The sequence below is a fragment of the Poecile atricapillus genome, unplaced genomic scaffold (assembly GCF_030490865.1).
Source record: "Poecile atricapillus isolate bPoeAtr1 unplaced genomic scaffold, bPoeAtr1.hap1 scaffold_192, whole genome shotgun sequence".
In the NCBI taxonomy this organism is placed as follows: Eukaryota; Metazoa; Chordata; class Aves; order Passeriformes; family Paridae; genus Poecile; species Poecile atricapillus.
The window spans coordinates 1-13,917 of NW_026709024.1; the positions used below are offsets into that span (position 1 = coordinate 1).

A 13,917-nucleotide genomic window follows, 5' to 3' on the forward strand; every position below is an offset into this window, starting at 1 on the left:
CTCTGGACGAAGAAAACTAGTGCATAAAAACCACTGCAACATCTTGGAGCCTGCTCCAGTGAGGGTTTGTGTTGAAACAACTTTTGACTTCATTTCTTGTCTGATTCTGAGTGCTAATGCCAGATTTACTGTATGACTCGCTCTGAGGCCGTATGCAGAGAGATCTTAACCAGACTGAATGCATAAATATCCAAGCCTATTTCCTTTCATTCAACACCAGTGTCTTTCATGTCAGTAAGCATGAGAAATTTAGCACACAGGTTTATTCATCAAAGGCTCACAAAATAAATCAGCTGTGAAAGGACCTCTAAAAAGCATTTAGTCCAATGCCAGCCCTCAAAGAAATACTACCTAGCTGAGAAAGCTCAGGGCCTCTCCAACCCAGGTCTGATCTCCAAGGATTGAGGCTTTGAGTTTTCTGTCAGTGTCTGCTTTCCCTCAGATGAAAAAGTTCTGCCTTGTACTCTCCCATATTACAATTTTCAGAACTTTCTATTCCAAATTTTGTAGTCATTATCCAGTAATTTCAAATAAATTCAGCACAGAGTGACAGAAACTGATCGCTGGTCAGATCTCACAACTTGAATTTACTAGTCATGGTAAATTTACAACTTACTAGTCATAGTAGCTAGAAAACGATAGATTTAACAGTATGCTTTGGAAAGATTATTCATTACATTTAAAAACCAAACAGTAGTAGCTATTGTTGCTCAAAGACTCAGCAAACCCTGGGATTTAAGGTGCACAGAAGGTTGATACATATGAGTATGAAGAGCAGCAGGTTACTGTAAATCAAAAAGACTTTTTTAAAGTGTAGAAATCAGAACTGTCTTCTTACCTTGCCATATTTTATCAAGAGCTGGATGTCAAGGCCTCCGCAGACTCATCTCTTTCCACCTGTTGACCTCAATTCCTGGCACACAACAACGGTGCTTGCAAACCAGCACCCAAATTGCTCCACATCTATTTTTATCATCTCACAGTTCATTCACTTAATTTTCAAAACCTTGGCAAATAATCTGTACCAGCTCTAAGATACGATCTGAAAACCACAATATTCTCTTTTTGTTCAAAGACTTGCTGTGGATACAATGGGGGGGGGGGGGGAATAGAAACAGAACTTATGTATTCCATAACTTTCCATAAGATCAAGTTTGAATCATTAAGACATCCTGCCACAATTAAGTGTATTACTTGGCAATTAAGTGCTTTTAGATCATAGTTTGCTATTTTTTGTATAGGTGGGGTGTTCTCTTCCAAGTGTTCTCCCACAGTTGTACAGAAATTAAAAAAGTCCACGTGACTACTTTTGATAGTTACACAGGTGAACATTTTCCCGGGCTGAGTGGCCTCCAGCTACTGCAAGGGACTCCAGTGATTAGTTGTTAGAAATTGGTTATAAGGAATGAGCTTTTGTGTTCAGAGCTCCTTCAGCACGTTGGCATTTGTCAAACCTTTGATTATTAATAGGGTCAGAATTTCATTCCAAATACAACCGGGGAATTTGTGCCTCGGGCTTTGGCAGGACAAGATTTCACACGCTGAATTTCAAGGAAAAGGCCCATGTAAGGCTAATCAGAACAAACCTGAATGAGAAAGAAGTCTGAAAGAAAGCCATACCCATGTGCTAGTTCCCCTGGGAGTTTTCCTGAGAAAGTGATTAATACTTCTCTACTCATATGGAAAAAACACTGTTAAAAACCACTTTTCCCTTGCTCGAGTCAGAAAACGAGAACTAAAATCAGAGCATATTAGTGACAATAAAATATTAATGCTCTGGATTTCTTATGCAAACTTTTTCAACACTGCATTATTAATGACACCTAATTGTAGTGGAGATTGCTGCAGGACAAGCTAATTTTACTACACACTTTATATTTTTAACTATGAAATGCTTTCTTGTAAGACCCCTCCCCCCTCCAGGATCCTAGTAGAATTTCATCATGTCTTCTAAAAGTCAGTTGTTAGTACTGATTCAAAAGTTTTCACAAGAGCCAGTAACTTATGAAAGTATTGTGAAATGTGACAATTTTTGTACAATTTTCTTTGACGATAGAAAGAACAATTTATTTTAAATTGTTCTTGCACAGACTGCATTCAAAGAGTGCTATACTCAGTCTCAGTATTTTACCACAGCAAGAAATTTCTTAAAGTTAGTATTGCCCACACGTAGACACACATCTTTGGTTTAGGCTGACGTGGGCAGCACTGAACCACTCCAAGCTGCTGAAGCAGACCCTGAAAGCCAAGGGCCACCGGAGCAGCAGTACAGTTTAAACATGCCACCTTCCTCCTACAAGATCAAAAGGGACTGGAAGATCACGCAGGAGATCCTTTACCCCATGTCTGTGGCATGTAGGGACTGTCAGCTTCTTTCAGTGGCACAGCAACAAAGAGAGCACCTGAAGAGCAATATCATATTTATTTCAGGAAATTACATCCCCAAGAATGGGATCACTGAGCTACAATTAAGACAGATTTTAAATCAGAAGAATTTTACTCTCAGATACAAATTTTTCATGAGAGCCTCAAAACATCCAGCCCTCATCCCCTGCCTGGAGCCCCCGGGTCCTGATTCTAAATGACCATATCCCTTCTTTTAAAGGAGGACACATCTCCTGGAGCAAAAAATACATTCTTCTATTTGATAAAAAAATAAATCTTCTGAGGCACTTCAACCAAGAAAAAGACACCTCTGTAACTGTGTCTCCTTACTACAACCTTGGCACAATAAGTTTGTTTGACTCATCAACAAACAACAGCTTCAAATATCTGTGACTGGCAAGAAGAACAAGCAGGAAATAAATATATCCAGGGAAATCATGGCACAAACAGCCCTGCAAAACCAGGGAAATGAAGAAGGTACCATATTGTAATGAGTCTTTTTCATTGCAGATCACTCAATTTTTACTGGCGTTTTACCATTCTCTGATGCGAGGCAAAACTAGAAACAGTTGTAGATGAATGTTCAATTTCAGCAGGAATACAAACTTGTTCAACCTGAAGAACCAACAAGAACCTGACTTGTTTCATTATGCAGATTAATAATGGCTCTTTAATGCAGTGTGCTATGATGGATTTTTATTAAGCAGCTCCCTGTTTATTTCACATTGTTCCAAGAAAAAGAATAAATTCACTCAGGCTATTCTCAACCCAGTGGATTCATGACACACATCTTCATCTACTGCTGGCTGCTTTCCTCTTTCCAGTGTTCCAGTCATAACACTGTGGTGCATTTAGTTATAAAACAGAAGACTCAGTTCTCCTTAATTTGAAAACTCAGTCATTTGAACAGGATTTTCTTTGTTTGCTGAGAATAGGAACAGCCATGTAATCTCTTGTAACATCAGCCTCCGTGTTCCTTATTCCTACAGTGGATTTGCTTTCCCTTATGGCACTTTGGCAACACAAAAGCCACTTCGAAGTAAAATACTAAATTATATATTATGGCTCTCGTCATTCAAGAGCACTACAATAATTATCTCTATTAAATAACTGGAAAGTACAACAGGCAAACCTAAGTGAAGCAAAAAAATTATGGAATCCAAGATAAAGCTGTTGGTTTTACCCCCATTATTCCCTGCATTATTCGTTCCTAGTAGGAAATTCCATGAGAAAAAAACCTGCTACCTATTACACTGATAATTAGTTGCTAAATACTCACATGACTAATAGCAACCAACTTAAAGAGAAATCATACACATTTGTGTTGTTAAACCCTAGCACGTCTGTGAGCCTAATGGAAAGGATACCTAGATTTAATAAAAAATGGCAGTTCTAAGAGAAAAAACACTACAGAACTGAAAAAAATCTGGCCTTTGTTTTAATGAGAAAATAAGGGAAAAAAATCAAACAAAGAATATATGAATAATACAGTCCTTGAAGTATATTAAAAATTTTCCCATTATTCCTATGAGAAACAGTACATTTTAGACCCTGAGTTCAAAATACAACTAAGACCATGACAAACCTTATTGTAACCTTCCTTTTAACAATGTAAAAGCTCCATTATTTAGGCATTCTAGAATTATTGGCTTTGTTGAAGAAAAATACCCAACAGCAGTAAGCAATTATGCAGATGCATTTGTACTGTAGAAGTTAAAGGTTTATTATGCTTTCAGATTAATAAAATGATGCCCCTGTACAGAGCTAGCCAATTCCTTTACAAGTTTGCATTTCACATTTAATCTAGTCCCATAATTTAATCATGATAGGTCTTGTGCATTATACCAGGGCTGAAAAAGTGTAATGATCTGAAATCAGGCTTTTTATGCATGAGATAATTACAGTGTTACCAGCTAGCCCCACAATGTAGACAAGAATAGATGAACCAATTATTTATTTTTAAATGTTATTTTATGCAACTCTTCTATGTGCCTAGGTAAATATAAGACATAATAGAGACTACCACATTTATATGAATTTAGACCTCAGCTACTTGCATCTCTGAGGAGAACCCACTTTGAATTTGATTGAAGTGTGGCAATGCTGTTTTAGGATCTGTACCCATCCTTTCCATCCAACACAGCAACCAAAGTGGGATAGCAAGGACACTCCCCGTCGTAGTTGTATGAGAAAAAGGTTAAGAGTCTCTGCTTCGTTTTCCTTCCTGGCTCAGCCAAAACAGCTCAGCTGAGCTGTGCAAAGATGGTGGCTGCAGGGAAAAGGTCGCAAAGCCAGCACAGCTCAGATAAGGTAATAAAATAACAAGAATCCAAGACTACATATTTGCCATGAAAGACAAGAAAATATTTCATTTTGTGCTTTAGTCATGGGCAAGAAAGAATATAGGTCCTGTCAGACACCCCTCAGACAGAAGAGAAATACTAGGAACTGATTTCGTTTCTGTCGTATAATTTATTTTCTCAGCAAACAGATTATTTTTTTGGTATTTACTCAATATAGAACTTTTCCACTAAAGCAATTTCTTTTTCCAAGTATGAATCTGAAAAAGTTTGTCTACTAGTTTATAAGTACGAAATAAATACTACCTTAATGTTTAACTCTTTCTGTCTTCTCTCCTTTAACTTAGGAGAATTAAAGCAGATAGAAATTCACCCTTATTTGATGTTGCCAAAACAAGTTCTGCAACACAGCATCAATTTTGTTGCATGCACAGACATTATCACCCTTCTGCCTAAAACTTCAGCTGAAAAATGGTGCTAAACCAGCAACACAACTTGCATCCTTTTCAGGGAGGAACTGTAATGAATATTAAGCTTTACTGAATATCAGTGCAGAACAAAATTATAAATAAGAAGGATTTTATACTCCTCACAGTCTACTTCAGACTTTGAAATCACTCATCACAAATCAGGATAATGTAATGTGGTTCTGCTAAAATACATTACATGAAGAAAATGAGCTGATTTCCCTTACTGACTCACCAGTCTCCATTTCTGTCGTAGACAAACTAGAGAGGTCTGAGTTTGCTTTAAGTATCTGAATAATTCTAAATTGATTTACAGTGAGACATAAATGGGTAAATACAACAGCCAGCATTCGTTAAAGTTACAGTTTTAGAAAGACTAACAAGTCTTATTAATGCATAGTCTCTTTCTGAGAGGCACTATCAACCATGAGACAAATCTTTCCAAGCACCACAGGTTGACTATATTCCATCACACAGCCAATTCCATGAAATCTGGCATGCCAGAAAAAGGTTTCATACTCACACCCTGTAGTTAAATACCTAATTTGGGCCCCTGAATCTGGCACATTTGTAAAGGGAAGAACCAACCCAGTAACTGCTGAATGAGCTGTGAACAAGCCTCTAACCTGGTGGCCCTGCTTGGAGCCTGCCACTTCCAGCAAGTTCCAAGCAGCTTACAGAGAAGTAAAACATGGCTGTAGGAACTATTTAAGGGTTTGAAAAACTGTAAGAACATAATATGTAAAGTATCTTGATTGTCTACCCCTATCTCTTACACCTCTGTACAGTATACACAGAAATGCTCCTTGACAGAGAAATAACACTGTAACACCACTAACAGTAGCTGACCACTGTGAAAAACAAGGTTCACATATTTTTCTTATAGAATTCAAAAGTTTAATAAAAAGACAACTGGGAGATAAAAATAAAGTACACAGATACGGCCGGGTGTCTCTGCATTCAGCCAAGAGAGCACCCCTTGCTAACAAAGGATTGTCCCTTAAAAACAGAACCCTACTACATATCCATAAATTCTCATACATATTCAGACATTCTTCTTAGGATCTTTGGTGTTCTTTTGTTTAGTTTTCTCTTGCCCCCTTCCCAATAGATCAATCTTATTGGCGCCATTGAGATTTACATTCCCTGATAACAGAAATGCAATAAATTCCTCCCCCAGAGTTCTGGTCACTGCTGTCTTCATCTGGATAAGATAGTTTACGAATGCAGGGGTTCTCTAGCTATTTTTTCTCAGTCTTTGGGTTATACAAACAAAAGTAGTTTTTGTTTTAATACTATGCCATAGCCCAACATATATGTATTATACCACTATATCTAAGTTTCATCAATAACAGAAATAAAGGAAACTATATTAATACAACAAAATTTTCCAATCTTATGCACATAACATTCATTTTAATATTTGCAAAAAGCCAACAATACAATATGTATCTATAAGAAGACCCAGCTCGCATCTGGAGCCAGCAGTGTCCTGTCAGCACAGGGAAGCAGCCCAACATCCTGCAGTGATGTTGACCAGCAACGCTTTCATCAGTGCTTCGTGTGAGGACCTCAGCTCCACAGCCACAGCCCCTGCTTCAACTCAGCTGGTAAAACTGTTTCTTGGAGAAACAAAAGCAATAAAAGTCATAGGTGCTTCTAATGATAAGAAATGCTGATGAACAAATCAAGGTGATTAGGCAGTTTCAATCACACCCTCCTTTGTGTTGAGCTCACTGTCTACTGTGGAATTGTTAGAAATCATAAAGTTTACTTCTATTTTTTGTGTCTTGCAAAACTCAGCTATTATCTCACTCACCTCTCTCAAGGATTAAGATTACAGCTGGGTGTTCTCCCCTTTCATTTCAGAAATGAATATAACTTGCAGAAGATATTCTTCTTTTATCTTGTCTTGCTAGATCCGTGTACAAACAGCTCATATTGTCCTCAGCTGATTGAGTTTGTTGAACAGACAACTGTCAAAAGCAGAAATGAACAGATAAAATGTTCTTCAAATTTGAGCTATTACCTGTGACACTCAAGTGAGGTTACTGTACTGTTCTTGCTTCATACCATAAAAAATGATTGTCCAAAAGTCTCCTGCAGAAAAGAGTAGTGGAAAGAGTAGTTTTTGGAAAATGACATCCTCTCCAGAAATTCATGCACAGAAAGTGGGAGTCTGTTTTCATGAACGATATTCTGGGGGTGCTTGACATCCTTTTCATTTGTAAAAAGCAAACAAAAAGAATGGAGATAGTTTTGAATCAACCTTCATTTTGTTATTTGTTCCTCAGTAGCATTTCACACAAAAACAGAGACTTGCAGTTTAAGTAATTCTGATGATGAGTGAACAAGAAACAGTTTCCTACATGTAAATCAGATTTGCCTTTTAAATGGTTTACTTCTTCCAACTTGTTATTTAGCAGCATGTCAGTATTGTAAAAAATACTAAAAATTAGCTGACATTAATTGTGCTTTGCTTGAGCAAAACCATTTCTTTTTTAAGAAATGTTATTCAAAGAAATGTCCCTTAAGTCTCTACAGTCAAAAAGTTAATTTTGTTATGCCTAAACAGGCTTTCTTTAAGGTTATTGAAATTGTTAGTAATGTAGTGAAAAAATGGTAAACAGAACTGGCTTTACAGCTGGAAATTTCCTTCATAAATCTGGATGCAGTTCTGCCCAGTGCAATACACAGTGCTTTTTAATACAAAAAAGAAAACCTATCCTGTCCCAAAGATTTAATTGATCAAGTATCTGAGAAGATACTGAGCAAAAATGCAGTTAGGGTTTGGGTTTTTTTGATACATAAGCTCATTTTTATATGATTGAAATTGCTTTGGTGATTTTTATTCTACAGTATAATGCTTAGTGGGCTTATGGACCACCCACCAAAATAACAATTTGAAGTGAAGGTTTTGGCCATGGGAAGCTGTGCTTTGTAATAGCATGCAAGGGCCCTTAAAAGTACTTTTTTAGGCAAAAAAGTTTTGCTTGCTCTGTGATTATACTAGAGATGGTCTAGACCTCGTGTGATTAGCAACAAAAATTCAGGTCAAGTCTGCTAATCTTTTTCTGTAAAATATTAACCTCTTCTATTAAGAATAAATGGCAATACACTATTTTATAGATATATTTTCTCATTAATTTAAGACACTGTCAGGTTTGTGGTGCATGTTCTAAATTCTCAAGTTTATATCACCAAATAGTTACTGTTATTTCTGAAGTTCATTACTCTCTAGTTATTTCTCAATATTTTGCTGCTTTCCTTAGCATTATTGCTGGTTGTGAGGCACTCTTAATGTATTACCAGTGTTAGCTTCTTAATGAAAGTCTCTTCAGGTAGATTTTAATCTAGATATTTGAAGATGCCAGAAAAAGGCTGAAATTAAGGTCAATTTTCATGGGAGCTTGGGAAATTTTACATATTGTCTTTTAAATTTGCAATTTTCTTTTAATTTAGAAACAAATTTGGATGAAGCTGCATTGATACATTGTGATGCTTACAATTTTTTTTTCCAAGTCTTGTGAAAGAGAACTTGATTTGATGACCTTACTGAAAGTTAATTACTGCTAGTAGATTATTGAGGAACCACTTCATAAAATAAGCAAGGAAGTCTATAACTCTCTCTAAAATACTGGTTTTGATGTAGGTGAAGACGACTTTGGACTATTCTGGTAATATAGACAAGAGCAAGAACTTTTGCTTTTCATTAAGGAGAATGCTAATTTCTCTTCTTACAAATGTGGATAGTTGAGATTCATTTTTATATTTTGATGATAGATGACTAATAGGAAATGTGTTATCTTAACACTGGTTTACATAATCTCTGAAACACTCTGCATTTTAATATTTTTGAGGGTGATATAACTGACAGATGGAAGTAGCAGCCAGCCATAGATCAAATCCAATACCAGGACACCACGCTAACTTCTGTTGTTGGTTTTCATTTTTTGGTAAAGTTACAATAATTAGAAGGCTGGAGAAAGAAAGAATGTGAAACTACTGAATAAAACATTTCAGACAACAGATGTGGAATATCATTGTTTCAAACAAACATTTGAATTTCAAATTTCAAAGCAACTATCTGAAGTTTAATTTAAAATTCTAATTTAATTTCAAGTTACTGTGCCCATGAACATACTTTTAATTGAAATGTATACTGGGATCTAAAAATAAGTCATTTTCCACATTTCAATTCACTTCATAAAACAAGAGTTTATGCATTTTACAGTAATACAGAAGTACAATCACTAAATCAAAGTATCAGAATTTGATTTTTGTAACTTTTCTAAGTGGCAAAACTCTCAAATAGCCTGTTAGTCAGTCCAGGATGACACAATTCTTGGACCTATATACACTGTTATTCACTTCAGCACCTTCACAAAATTTAGAGAGCTGCTTTGCTGCGTTCCGCAGCTGCAGGATCAAATCCAGGGAGGTTATGGATTCTGGTGACCAACATGGGACTCAATGAGACGGGTCTCTGCTTGGTTAACGTCAGGAAACCATTTATTCAACACAGGAACAAATTCATCTTAAATCCAGAGACAGAGAATACAGACCAGAGGCAGGGTGGGGGTTTTATGGAACAGAGCCAGGCTGGAGTTTAAGGTCAGGGTCTAATAGGGACAGAGCAAAGGAGAAACCCAGGGGCACAAAACACATCACAACACCCTGGGCTGCCACCCCACGAAGGATCTGCAGGTGGGGCAACTCGTCCCGGGCTCACAGGGCACATCTCCTGAGGCAGAGGGTGGAATTGACTTTTCCTGGGCTTTAAAGACACACCTCTCACTTTAACACTGCTTATCCAAAAACAAATCTTTGCCCCCCACACCATTTTATATGCAAATCATGGAGCCTTTATGTCTTTTGATTGTCAGTGAGGTGTGTTTATTCATTTGTCCATTGTCAGTTATAGTGGCTTTATTAAAGGTTTCAAATGCTTCTGATTACAGAATCTTCAAGAGCACAAGAGGGTTTTACAAAATATGCTTTATTACAATTCCCAGATTAGTGACAGGGGAAGAATTTTTTTTTTAATAATTTAATAGTGCCACCTCTAGATATCAGAGAGTACAGAGTCATAAATTTTTACTACCTTGGTTTGTGATAAGAGGAGTTCATACTGTTTCAACAGAATTAATGAATATATCTTTAGAAACGACACCCTCTTACATGCATGCGTTAAGTCACAGGTGGACAAAGTGGACAAAGTCTCCTGACTATCAAGCTATTGAAGCAGGAGTTTTAACAAATGGCTGCTGAAGGAATTTAGCATATTTTGTACTGTTGCCACTGACTGAAATTCATAAATGGATTCAATAGCTAAAATTCATAGATTCACTTGCAGACACAAAATTGGGGTTGTTTGGGTTTTTTGACAATGACTCTATAGAAACAAATACATGCCAAAATAATCTGGGTTGACTTGCAGGGCTATAACCTTCAACAACACAAATACAGTAAAAACCCAATACTACTTTCTAATCTGTGAATGATAGAAGAGGCTAACTGGGGTCACAGATTTTTCCAAACTCTGTCTTTTCCACATATTTACCCAATATCATTTGAAGTTAAACAAGCCTTCAAGACATCAAACTTCTCCTGTTCACTTCTTTCCTTATTTCTACTGTTGAATGACTTTATTTTTGCCTTGAAGTTTTCATACTCATGTTGAACTTCATGCTGAACTTCAAAGTTTTTTCCTTTATGGTGATTTTGCACATGCACAGCTTACTCACAAAAATATTCACAGGACCTCTACACTGTATCAGCAAGCTGCAAATCTTTACTACAAGATTGCTGCCGTTTAAAAGGAAAAAAGCATAATCATCTAAATGTAGTTCAAGCAGAACAGATTTAAGCAAAAAAGCCCAATATGACTAACATCTTTGCCAAAGGAAAGAAAGCAAGTGTAGCTCCCAGTTCAGGCTCACATCACTATTTGGGAAAGCAGTAAAATACATCAAACATTACCTACAGATTGCATTTCTACGATTCACTATTATGCTTCAGTGTTAATCAGCTGTATCTTCACCAGCACATCACTGACATAAGCACATAGATTTGAATTCCAATTATGCATTAATCCTTTAGTAGGACAATATAAAACGTTAGACAAAAGTTGTTTGTTTTTTTTTTTTTTTCAATTGCAGAATAAGATACTTTGAAGCACATTTTCTTCAAAGGTCCCAAAAGCTTTGAGTAACTCAGCACAGTGTCCTGAAATGCTGAGGAGCTGATCTTCAGAATGGGTTATGCTGCCAATATCAAATCGATCACTTCCTAATATTCAACTCATCACAACATAATGTTCAGTTATCTATAGCAGTACAAGTTACTTTGTGGATGCGGCTTCCAGCTCTCTGTAATGTCTCAGATGCAATTTCACAAGTATCTACATAGAAGATCTACTCTGTAAGCATGAATTCATGTAAGGATTGGAGAGATTGACCTTCCTTTCCCTTTCCTTCTTTGCACCAGTGGAACAAGCTACAAAAACAGAACTTGTTTGCAACCATGCCCTCCACTCTGCACATGCCCAAAGTCAAGTAGCTTGTACTCACAAAATAGACATTTTTTCCAACTTACATTTGAATGGTATTCCAAAGCATCCAGTTCACCTTGGTTGAATAGACATTTCCTTTCATCTTTCTGCAGAATTAGCAAAAAACAACAACAAAAAACCATATAATTCCACAATGAAATAAAAGGGGGGAAAGAAATCAAACATACCTGAATTACAATTTATCTCTTTAAAAGCAGACAAAATTTTCCATCTCTTTTTACTATCACAAGTACAAGTCAAATAAGCAAAAAGATCTGAAAATACCTAAACTACTGCAGGCATTCACAAGGTACATAGACTTAAAGCTGCTCTAAATTATTCATGGTAGTACGATCTGAAGGTACCTAGCGCACAGTTTGTGCTCACGCCTCCTTTGGGCCCATACTAAAAGTTTCAGCTGCCAAGTGCAGCTTACCAATAAAAGAAAAATATTAACTATTTCTCTATGATTACATTTATTGGTTTAGACAAGTGACTCTTATTTTCTCATGTCCATATGGAACAGTACTGAACAACACTTAAAGTAAATTCATACTGTGCTTCCCAACTCGCTAATCTGCACAATCTCAACAGCTACCACAGTTTCAGGCTGTGTACCTGACCACAACCAGTGCCAGGAGATCTCAGGAGCAATCCAGTGCTTATGAGACAGAATGCACATTACTCACATGAGGGGCACAAGAATATCCTCAAAAGTGCCCGCTCTTCTACACTACCTCAAAAGACTCAGGTATGCAAAACAATATTAGCAGAATATTATTTATCAAGGCATTACTGCAATTTACTATGTTACAGAGAACATACCTTCCTAGCAGTGGCAAGAGAATCTCCAGTGTCACTCTTTGCTCCTTCTTGGTATTCCTCTCTGTTGCTGTTGGCCTTTACTTCTGCCAGACATACCTGAGGGCAGGACACAGCTGCTCCTCACAAGCTGCAGCTATATAGGGCTTAGAAATATCCAAGAACTCCTCCCAAAACACGTATCTCATTTTTGCTCTTCTACCTTCTGCTTCTATGGCATCTCCGGGATCAAAAGGAGGACCATCGCTTGATGAGGGCGTGGCAGCAAAAGTAGAAATACTGTAACAGTCTTCAGTAGATGTGACAGAAGTACTGTGAGTGACACCACCAGGGTGTGCAAAGGAGACACAGATCTCATAGCCACACTGGTTGATGAAAGAGAGATGATCCACAAGCCATCCCGCTGATGTACCACGGACATCCTAAGTCCCCTTTTCAGGACGAAAGATGAGCTCCCTGAAACCACAGCCTTCACCAACCATCTGCACTACCTGAAGCAACCTCCTCCTCCTGTGAGAATTTTTATAAGAATTCACTTTACAGAATTATCACTATTTAACAAACTAGCACATCCCTTCTGACAGACATTTCCATGCTCACACAGGCCACACTGCTGACTTCAGCTGGTTTCCCCATTATGTTGATCCCCATATCACTACATTTTTTGTAGTAACCAAATTTTATATGACTTTCCATACTTTTACACGGCATGTGCTTACTCTGGCTCTTTTTAATGAGTCAGAAAACAGCCCTATGACACTCCAATTATGTCTAAGACTATATGATACCTGTGTATATCTATACACTGTATATACACCACATATATATGCATTTACACTACATATCTTTACTACATATGTTACACACATGCTATATAGACTACATACATCTGCACACTATAGACTATAAACTACATATATGCACACACTATATATACACATACGCTATACATATTCACATATAAACACACACATGTGCATACATACTCACCATGTACATATGCATACACTGTATCTACACACACACACACATATACCTAGAGACATGGATTACTATGACGGCACCCGGGAGCAGCAATATAGGCACAAGGGCAGGGGCAGCCGCAGCCCCAGCGCGGCTGAGGCCAGGCGCCGACTCCCATCCCCGAGGGCACACAGGGACCGAGAGCTCGGGGCTGGGTTTTCTCCAGGAAAACTCTCGGCGGCTGGAGAAAACCCCGGGGTTCGCCGTGGCCCGGCAGTGCCTGGCAAACGCTCACCGCGGGCGCCGCCATATCGCTGTACGGCCATGGCCCGTCCCTGAGCACTTCCGGGGCTTCAGCTCCTCCTCTTCTCCTCCGTTCCCTCCTCTCCTCCGTTCGCTCCTCCCCTCCTCTGGGCGCTGCTCCGCC

The 13,917-nt window shown here is 37.9% G+C and overlaps 1 long non-coding RNA gene across 2 annotated transcripts; it reads right to left on the bottom strand.

The window, feature by feature from the left end:
- Positions 1–3,075: 3,075 nt before the first annotated feature.
- On the bottom strand, positions 3,076–13,889 carry LOC131574242 (uncharacterized). Of its 2 annotated transcripts, XR_009276420.1 has the most exons (5): positions 13,786–13,883; positions 12,730–12,880; positions 11,750–11,812; positions 6,972–7,128; positions 3,076–6,774 (listed from the first exon to the last, which is right to left on the bottom strand). It is a non-coding gene; the product is annotated as an uncharacterized LOC131574242 (long non-coding RNA). The 2 variants fall into 2 exon arrangements; XR_009276419.1 differs by lacking the exon at positions 12,730–12,880 and having other exon boundaries at positions 3,077–6,774; positions 13,786–13,889.
- Positions 13,890–13,917: the final 28 nt, after the last annotated feature.